The sequence below is a fragment of the Hylobates moloch genome, unplaced genomic scaffold (assembly GCF_009828535.3).
Source record: "Hylobates moloch isolate HMO894 unplaced genomic scaffold, HMol_V3 SCAFFOLD_7, whole genome shotgun sequence".
In the NCBI taxonomy this organism is placed as follows: Eukaryota; Metazoa; Chordata; class Mammalia; order Primates; family Hylobatidae; genus Hylobates; species Hylobates moloch.
Genome location: NW_026652282.1, coordinates 102,335,024 through 102,344,639, shown reverse-complemented (window position 1 = coordinate 102,344,639; position 9,616 = coordinate 102,335,024). Strand labels below are relative to the sequence as shown.

The window sequence follows — 9,616 nt, the reverse complement described above, 5'->3', positions numbered from 1 at the left end:
TAAGAAAGAAAAAAAATAAAGAATAATTGTAAAACAACCAGAAAATAAGCAACATAGTGGCAATATAAGTCCTTACCAATAATAATATTGAATATAAATAGACTCAATTATCCAATTAAAAGGCATAGAGTCACTGAATTGATAAAGAAACAAAATCCAACTATATGCTTCCTATAAGACACATACTTCAGAGTCGAGGTGGAACAAGATGGTGGAATAGAAAGATCTACCAATTGTTCCTCACAAAAGGACACCAATTTAACAACTATCTACACACATAAAAAAGCACATTCATGAGAACCAAAAATCAGGTAAACACTCACAGTACCTGGTTTTAACTTCGTATCACTGAAATATACACGACAGAGGTAGGAAAAACAGTTTTGAATCACTGATGCCACCTCTCTCCCATACCTTGGCATGACAGTGTGCTGTTGAGAACATTTCTGTGTCCTGAGGAGAGGGAGACTGCAGCAATTGTGAGGAATTGAACTCAGTGCTGCCCTATTATAACAAAAAACAAAACTGGACCAAACAGCTAATGCCTGTCCATGGAAGGAACATCTATTCGTCCATTCACATTGCTATAAAGAAATGCCTGAGACTGGGTAATTTATAAAGAAAAGAGGTTTAATTAGCTCATGGTTCTGCAGGATGTACAGGAAGCGTGGCAGCATCTGCTTCTGGAGAGGCTGGAGGGAGCTTTTACCCATGGTAGAAGGGAAAGCAAGAGCAAGCATTTCACTTGGTGAAAGCAGGAGTGAGAGAGAAAGGGGAAAAGTGTCACAAACTTTTAAATGACCAGATCTCATGAGAACTCACTCACTATCACATGGACAGTACCAAGTGGATGATGCAAAACCATTCATGAGAAATCCGCCCCTATGATCCAATCACTTCCCATCAGACCCCATCTCTAGCATTGGGGGATTACAATTCAACGTGAGATTTTGGTGAAGACACAGATCAAACCATATCACAGTATTTAAACCAGCCCTAGCCAGAGGGGAATCCATCAAGGCCACAAGAACTGCAACATCTAGGTGAGTCCTAGTGCTGAACTCGGCCCAGGGACAGTGGACTGGGGGAACACATGGTCTACTGAGACACCAGCCAGAGTAGCTAAGAGAGTGTTGGCGTCACCCCTTGCCTAACCCCAGGGTTCACAGCTTGCAGCAACAACAACAAAAGACCTCTTCCTCTGCTTGAAAAGAGGAGAGAGAAGAGTGGGAAGGACTTTGTCTTGAATCTTGAATACCAGCTCAGCCAGAGCAGAAAAGAACACTGATCAGGGTCATGAGGCCCCCTTTTCAGGCCCTAGATCTTGGATGACACTTATAGGCACACACCCAGCCAAAAGGGAACACTCTGACTTGATGGGAAGCACCCAGTCCTGGCAGGATTGACAACCTGCTAACTGAAGGGCCCTTGGACCCTCAATAACCAGCAGTGATACCTAGGTACTACATTGAGGCACTTGGGTGAGACTTGCTGGCTTCAGGTGAGATTCAGCATATTCCCAAATATGGTGGCTATGGGGCAAGATTCCTTCTGCTTGAGAATAATGAAGGGAAAAGTAAAGGGGACTTTGTTTTGCACCTTAGGTACCAGGTCAGCCACAGGAAAGTAGGGTGGGCTCCTGGGGTCCCCAATTCCGGGCCTTGGCTTTGGTTTCTTAAACTCCCCTGGACCACAGGAGACCCCACTGCACTGAAGGGTGAGTCCCAAGCCAGGTAGCATTTACAACAAGCTGACTGAAGAGTCCTTGAGACTTAAGGGAAAATCGGTAGTAGTCTGGCAGTAATTACCGTGGGTATGAGGTGGCAGTGGCCACAGGGTGAGGTTCCTGTGCCTTTGGAAAGGGGAGAAAAGAGTGGGAAGGACCGCATCTAGTGGTGTGAGTACCAGCTAAGTTACAGTACAACAGAACACCAAGTAGATTTCTAATATTTTTGACCTTAGTCCTTGGCACTCAGATGGCACCACTGGGACCATATAAGGCCTGGGGGAACCTGTCGCCCTGAAGGGTAACACATAGGCCCGACTGGCTTTGCCACCTGCTAATTGTAGAGCCCCAAGGCCTAAAGTGAACATAGGCAGTAGACAGGAAGTGGTTACAACAAGCCTTGGGCGAGAACCAGTGATGTTCTGACCCAGCACAGTCATAGTGGTGGTGGCCACAGGGGTGCTTGTGTCACTCCACCTCTGGCTCCAGGTGGTTCACAGCAGATAGAGAGATCTCATTTGTTTGGGAGAAAGAAAGGGAAGAAAACAAGAGTCTCTGCCTGGTAATTCAGAGGATTCTTCTGGATCTTGTCCAAGACCATCAAGGCAGTACCTCTATGAGTCTGCAAGAACCACAGTGTTACTGGGTTTGGGGTGCTGCCAAATTCAGATAGAATTGACATCACAACATGCAAGTCATTTCAAATATCTGAAAAGCCTCCCCACTAAGGGTGGGTACAAACAAGTTGAGACTGAGAAGACTAAAAGAAATACCTAACTCTTCAATGCACAGAGACAGAGGAATATCTACAACTATCAAGACAATTCAGGAAACCATGACCTTACCAAATGAGGTACATAAGGCACCAGGGACCAATCCTGGAGAAACAAGAGATATGTGACCTTTCAGATAGAGAATTCAAAATAACTGTATTGAGAAAATTCAAAGAAATTCAAGAAAACACAGAGAAGGAATTCAGAATTCTGTCACTCAAATTTAACAAAGCATCAAAATAATTCAGAAGAATCAAGAACAAATACTGAAGAAATGGAAGCAGCATAATTAAGAATGCATTATAGTCTTTTAATAGCAGAATTGATCAGGCAGAGGAAAGAATTAGTGGGAATGAAAATAGGCTATCTGAAAATACATAGGTAGAGGAGACAAAAGAAGAAAGAATAAAAAACAATGAGCACAGCTACAGGATCTAGAAAATAGCCTCAAAATATAAATTTCAGAGTTATTGGCCTAAAATATGAGGTAGAGAAAGAGATAGTGGTAGAAAATTTATACAATGGGATAACAGAGAACATCTCAAACCTAGAGAAAGATATCAATATCCAAGTACAAGAAGGTTATAAAACACAAAGCAGATTTAAGCCAAAGAAGACTACCTCTAGATATTTAATAATTAAACACCCAAAGGTCAAGAATTTTAAAAGGATCCTAAAATTGGCAAGAGAAAAGAAACAACATACAATTGAGCTCCAATACATCTGGCAACAGACTTTTCAGTGGAAACCTTATAGGTCAGGAGAGAGTGGCATGACATATTTCAAATGCTAAAGAAAAAAAAAATTTTCCCTAGAATAGTATATACAGCAAAATTATCATTCAAATATGAAAGAGAAATAAATACTTTCCAAAACAAACAAAAGGTGACAGATTTCATCAACATCAGACCTGTCCTACAAGAAATGTAAAAGGGAGTACTTCAACCAGAAAGAGAGGAAAATTAATGAGCAATAAGAAATCATCTGAAAAGTATAAAACTCACTGGCAATAGTAAGTGTACAGAAAAACAGAAAATATTATAACACTGTAACTGCGGTGTGTAAACTACTCTCATCTTATGTAGAAAGACTAAACAATGAACCCGGTGTGGTGGCGGGCACCTGTAACCCCAGCTACGCAGGAGGCTGAGGCAGAGAACTGCTTGAACCCGGGAGGCGGAGGTTGCAGTGAGCTGAGATGGTGCCACTGTACTCCAGCCTGGGCAACGGAGTGAGACTCCTGTCTCAAAAAAAAAAAAGAAAGAATACTAAATGTATTTGTTTTCTACTGCTGCTGTAACAAAGTGACACGAACTTGATGGCTTAAGACAAAAACATTTAAATTATTATAGTACTGTAGGTTAGAAGTTCAACACAGGCCTCTCTGGGCTAACATCAAGGTGTTGCCAGAGTCATGTTGCTTCCCAGGGGCTCCAGCAGAGGATCTGTTGTCTAGCTTCTAGAGGCCACTCATATTCCTTGACTGGTGCCCTGCTTCATCCACCTTCCAAACCTTCTTCTGAAGTGACACATCCCTCTGACGACAGTTGGAAATGCTCTTTGCTTTTAAGGAAGCATGTATTGAATTAGGCTCTTGCATCTAATCCAGAATAACCTCCCCATCTCAAGGCCTTTAACCTTAATCCCATATGCAAAGTCCCTTTTGCCATGCATGTAAGAAAACATATTCACAGGTCCTGGAGATGGCTTTTTAAATAGGTTTTATCTTGAAATCTAATTTTTCTCATATAAGTATAACAACTCCTGCTCTTTTTTTAATTTTCATTGGCATGGAATATCTTTTTGCATCTCTTTATTTTTATGCTATGTGTGTCTTTATAGGTGAATTGTGTTTCTTGTAGGGAACAGATTGATTGGTTTTGCTTTTAATCCATTCCATCACTCTATGTCTTTTGATTATAAGTTACATTCAATGTTATTATTGATTAGTCAAGACTTACTTTTGCCATTTTGTTGTTTTCTGGTTGTTTTGTGGTCTTCTCTTTCTTCTTTCTTTTCTTCCTGTCTTCCTTTTAGTGAAAGTGATTTTCTCTGGTGATATAAATTAGTTTCATGCTTTTAACTTTGTGTGTGTTGTATATTTTTTGGTTTGAGGTTACGATGAGGCTTGCAAACCCAATCTTATAACCCATCATTTTAAGCTAATGAAAACTTAACACTTTGCATAAACAAGGAAAGAAGCAAAAAGAAAACTAATAAAGGCTCTACATCGTAACTTCATTCCCATACTTTTTAAGTTTTTGTAGTTTTCATTTATATCTTATTGCTCTATGTCTTTAAAGTTTGTTGTGGTTATTATTATTATTATTATTATTATTATTATTATTATTTGAAACGGAGTCTCACTCTGTCACCCAGGCTAGAGTGCAGTGGTATGACCTCAGCTCACTGCAACCTCTGCCTCCCGGGTTCAAGCAATTCTCTGCCTCAGCCTCCTGAGTAGCTGGGATTACAGGTGCCCACCACCACACCAGGCTAATTTTTGTATTTTTAGTAGAAATGGGGTTTCACCATCTTGGCCAGGCTGGTGTCGAATTCTTGACCTCATGATCTACTCGCCTCAGCCTCCCAAAGTGCTGGGATTACAGGCATGAGCCACCGCGCCTGGCCACGTTTAGTATTCTTGCCTTCTTGTTAAATTTTCATTTGTTTAAAGTTTCACATTATTCCTAATTAGTTGTTGTTGTTGTTGTTTTATTGTGGTGGTAGTTTGTCTAATACTTATGCATCTACTTATTTTACTGCACTGGCTAGGACCCTCAAAGTTGAGGAGAAGTAATGACAGTTGATTTCCTTGGCTTATTCCCAATTTTAAGGAAATATCTCCAACATTCCTTCTATTGAGAATGATGTTTTAGTAGACACCATTTATCAGGTTAAGAAGTTCCCTTACTGTCCTAAATTTTTAAATTATCTTTTCACTTTGTTTCAATCCTAAGTGTCTGTTGAATTTTTGTCATCTTTTAAGATGATATGATTTCTTTTTAATCAGGTAATAAATTGTATTTATAAGTGTTCTTATACTTAACCACCTTTCAGTCCAAGAATAAATGCAATTTAGTCATGGTTAAAATAAATAAATAAATAAATAAATAAATAAATAAATAGCAAGCCAAAAAGGTCACTATATAATGATAAAGATGTCAATTCAGTGAAAGGATATAACAATTTTAAATATATATGCATCCAACCCTGGAGCAGCCAGATATATAAAGAAAATATTATTAGAGCTAATGAGACAGACCCCAATACAATAATAGCTGCATAATTCAACACCCCATTTTCAACACTAGACAGATCGCCTAGACAAAAAATCAACTAAGAAAAATCGGACTTAATCTGCATTATAGACAAAATGGACCTAATAGATATGTAAGGAACTTTTGATCCAACAGCTGCAGAATACACATTCTTCTCCTCAGCACAAGGATCATTCTCAAGTAGAGAACACATGTTAGGTCACAAAATTTGTCTTGAAACATTAAAAAAATGAAAAAATATGAAGCATCTTCTCTGATCAGAATGAAATAAAACTAGAAACCAGTAACAAGAGGAATCTTGGAAACTATAAAAATACATGGAAAGTAAATGATATGCTCCTGAATGACCAGGGTGTCAATGAAGAAATTATGAAAAAAAATTAAAAATTTCTTGAAAACAATGATGATGGAAATATGACAGACCAAAAGCTATGGGATACAACAAAAGCAGGACTAAGAGGGAAGTTTATAGCTATAATTGCTTACATCAAAAAAGAAAAAAAGCTTTAAATAAACAACCTAATGGTCTATCTTAAAGAACAAGGACAGCAAGAGTGAACCAAACCCAAAACCAGTAGAAGAAAAGAAATATTAAAGGTTAGAGCAAAAATATATGAAATTTTAAAGAAGAAAACAATACAAAAGGACAATGACACAGAGTTTGGTTTTTTGGAAAGTTAAACAAAATTGATAAATCTTTAGGTAGACTAAGAAAAGAGAGAAGACCCAAATAAATAGAATCAGAGATAAAACAAGGAGACATTACAATTGATACCACAGACATTCAAAGGATCACTAATGGCTCCTATAAGTAAGTACATGCCAAAAAATTGGAAAATCTAGAGGAAATGGAAAAATTTCTAGACAGATACAACCTACTAAGACTGAACCATGAAGAAATTTAAAACCTGAGCAGACCAATAACAAGTAACGAGATCAAAGTCATGATAAAAAGACTACCAGTAAAGAAAAGTCTGGAACTCAAGAGCTTTACTGCTGAATTCTGCCAAACATTTAAAGAAGAACTAATACCAATCCTACTCAAACTATTCTGAAATATAGAGGAAAGGAATACTTCCAAACTCATTCTACGAGGCCAGTATTACCCTGATAACAAGCTACATCAAAAAGAAAACACACACACATACACACACAATCAGCCAATATCTCTGATGAGATTGAAAGCAAAAAAAATGAATAAATCATAAAGTTGTTTCTTAGAAAAAATAAAGAAAATGTATAGCCCAGTAACTAGATTAACCTAGAAAAGAAGAGAGAAGATTCAAATAAGTTCAATTAGAAATGAAACTGCAGATCATTGAGCTTGCCTGCAGCTCTCAGGGTTCCTGTGGCTTTCTTCATTGTTGGAGCCAGGCCTACATGCCAGCAACCATGTCGAAGGGACCTGCAGTTGGTATTGATCTTGGCACCACATACTCTTGTGTGGGTGTTTTCCAGCAGGGAAAAGTAGAGATAATTGCCAATGATCAGGGAAACTGAACCATTCCACGCTATGTCACCTTTACGGACACTGAACGATTGATCAGTGATGCCTCAAAGAATCAAGTTGCAATGAACCCCACCAACACGGTTTTTGATGCCAAACATCTGTTTGTATGCAGATTTGATGATGCCATTGTCCAGTCTGATATGAAGCATTGGCCCTTCATGGTGGTGAATGACACTGGCAGGCCTAAGGTCCAAGTAGAATACAATGGAGAGACCAAAAGCTTCTATCCAGAAGAGGTGTCCTCTATGGTTCTGACAAAGATGAAGGAAATTGCAGAAGCCTACCTCGGGAAGACTGTTACCAATGCTGTGGTCACAGTGCTGGCTTACTTTAATGACTCAGCATCAGGCTAACAAAGATGCTGGAACTATTGCTGGTCTCAATGTACTTAGAATTATTAATGAGCCAATTGCTGCTGCTATTGCTTACAGCTTAGACAAAAACGTTAGAGCAGAAAGAAACATGCTGATCTTTGACCTGGGAGGTGGCACTTCTGATGTGTCAATCCTCGCTATTGAGGATGGAATCTTTGAGGCCAAATCTATAGCCAGAGACACCCACTTGGTGGACAAGATTTTGACAACCGAATGGTCAACCATTTTATTGCTGAGTTCAAGCGCAAGCATAAGAAGGACATCAGTGAGAACAAGACAGCTGTAAGACGCCTCCGTACTGCTTGTGAACATGCTAAGAGTATTGTCTCTTCCAGCACCCATGCCAGTACTGAGATCGATTCTCTCTCTGAAGGAATCGACATCTATACCTCCAGTACCCGTGCCTTATTTGAAGAATTGAATGCTGACCTGTTCCGTAGCACCCTGGACCCAGTAGAGAAAACCCTTCGAGATGCCAAACTAGACAAGTCACAGATTCATGATATTGCCCTGGTTGGTGGTTCTACTTGTATCTCCAAGATTCAGAAGCTTCTCCAAGACTTCTTTCATGGAAAATAACTGAGTAAGAGCATCAACCCTGATGAAGCTGTTGCTTATGGTGCAGCTGTCCAAGCAGCCATCCTGTCTGGAGACAAGTCTGAAAATGTTCAAGATTTGCTGCTCTTGGATGTCACTCCTCTTTCCCTTGGTATTGAAACTGCTGGTGGAGTCATGACTGACCTCATCAAACATAATACTACCATTCCTACCAAGCAGACACAGACCTTCACTACCTATTCTGACAACCAGCATGGTGTGCTTATTCAGGTTTATGAAGGTGAGCATACCATGACCAAGGATGACAACCTGCTTGACAAGTTTGAACTCACAGGCATACCTCCTGCACCCCGAGGTGTTCCTCAGATTGAACTCACTTTTGACACTGATGCCAATGGCATCCTCAATGTTTCTGCTGTGGACAAGAGTACAAGAAAAAAGAACAAGATTACTATCACTAATGACAAGGGCCATTTGAGCAAGGAAGACATTGAACATATGGTCCAGGAAGCTGAGAAGTACAAAGCTGAAGATCAGAAGCAGAGGGACAAAGTGTCATCCAAGAATTCACTTGACTCCTGTGAATTCAACATGAAAGCAACTCTCAAAGATGAGAAACTTCCAGGCAAGATTAACGATGAGGACAGACACAAGATTCTGCACAAGTATAATGAAATTATCAACTGGCTCAGTAAGAATCAGACTGCCGAGAAGGAAGAATTTGAACATCAGCAGAACGAGCTGGAGAAAGTCTGCAACCCCATCATTACCAAGCTGTACCAGAGTGCAGGAGGCATGCCAGGAGGAATGCCTGAGCTATTCCCTGGTGGTGGAGCTCCTCCCTCTGGTAGTGCTTCCTCAGGGCCCACCATTGAAGAGGTTGATTAAGCCAACCCAAGTATAGATGTAGCATTGTTCCACACATTTAAAACATTGAAGGACCTAAATTTGTAGCAAATTCTGTGGCAGTTTTAAAAAGTTCAGCTGCTATAGTAAGTTACTGGGCATGCTTAATGCTTGAATATGGAACATGTGCACAGGGGAAGGATATAACATTGCACTTTATAAACACTATTGTATGTGGAAAAATGCAATGTCTTAAATAAAACTACTTAAAATTGGCAAAAAAAGAAATGAAATGGTAAACTTTACAACTGACTCCACAGAAATACAAAGGATCATACAAGACTATTATGAAAACCTCTATGCACATAAACCAGAAAATCTAGAAGAAATGAATAAACTCCTGGAAACATACAATCCCCCAAGCTTTGATCAAGAAGAAATAGAAATTCTGAACAGATCAATAGCAAGCAGTAAAATTTAATCAGTAATTTAAAAAAAAAAAACTGCCAAAAACAGCAACAACAACGAAAGCCCAGGTGGACCACAAG

The 9,616-nt window shown here is 39.5% G+C and overlaps 1 pseudogene; it reads left to right on the top strand.

Annotated features, from left to right (window-relative positions):
- Window positions 1-7,161: 7,161 nt before the first annotated feature.
- On the top strand, window positions 7,162-9,135 carry LOC116812012 (heat shock cognate 71 kDa protein-like; annotated as a pseudogene).
- Window positions 9,136-9,616: the final 481 nt, after the last annotated feature.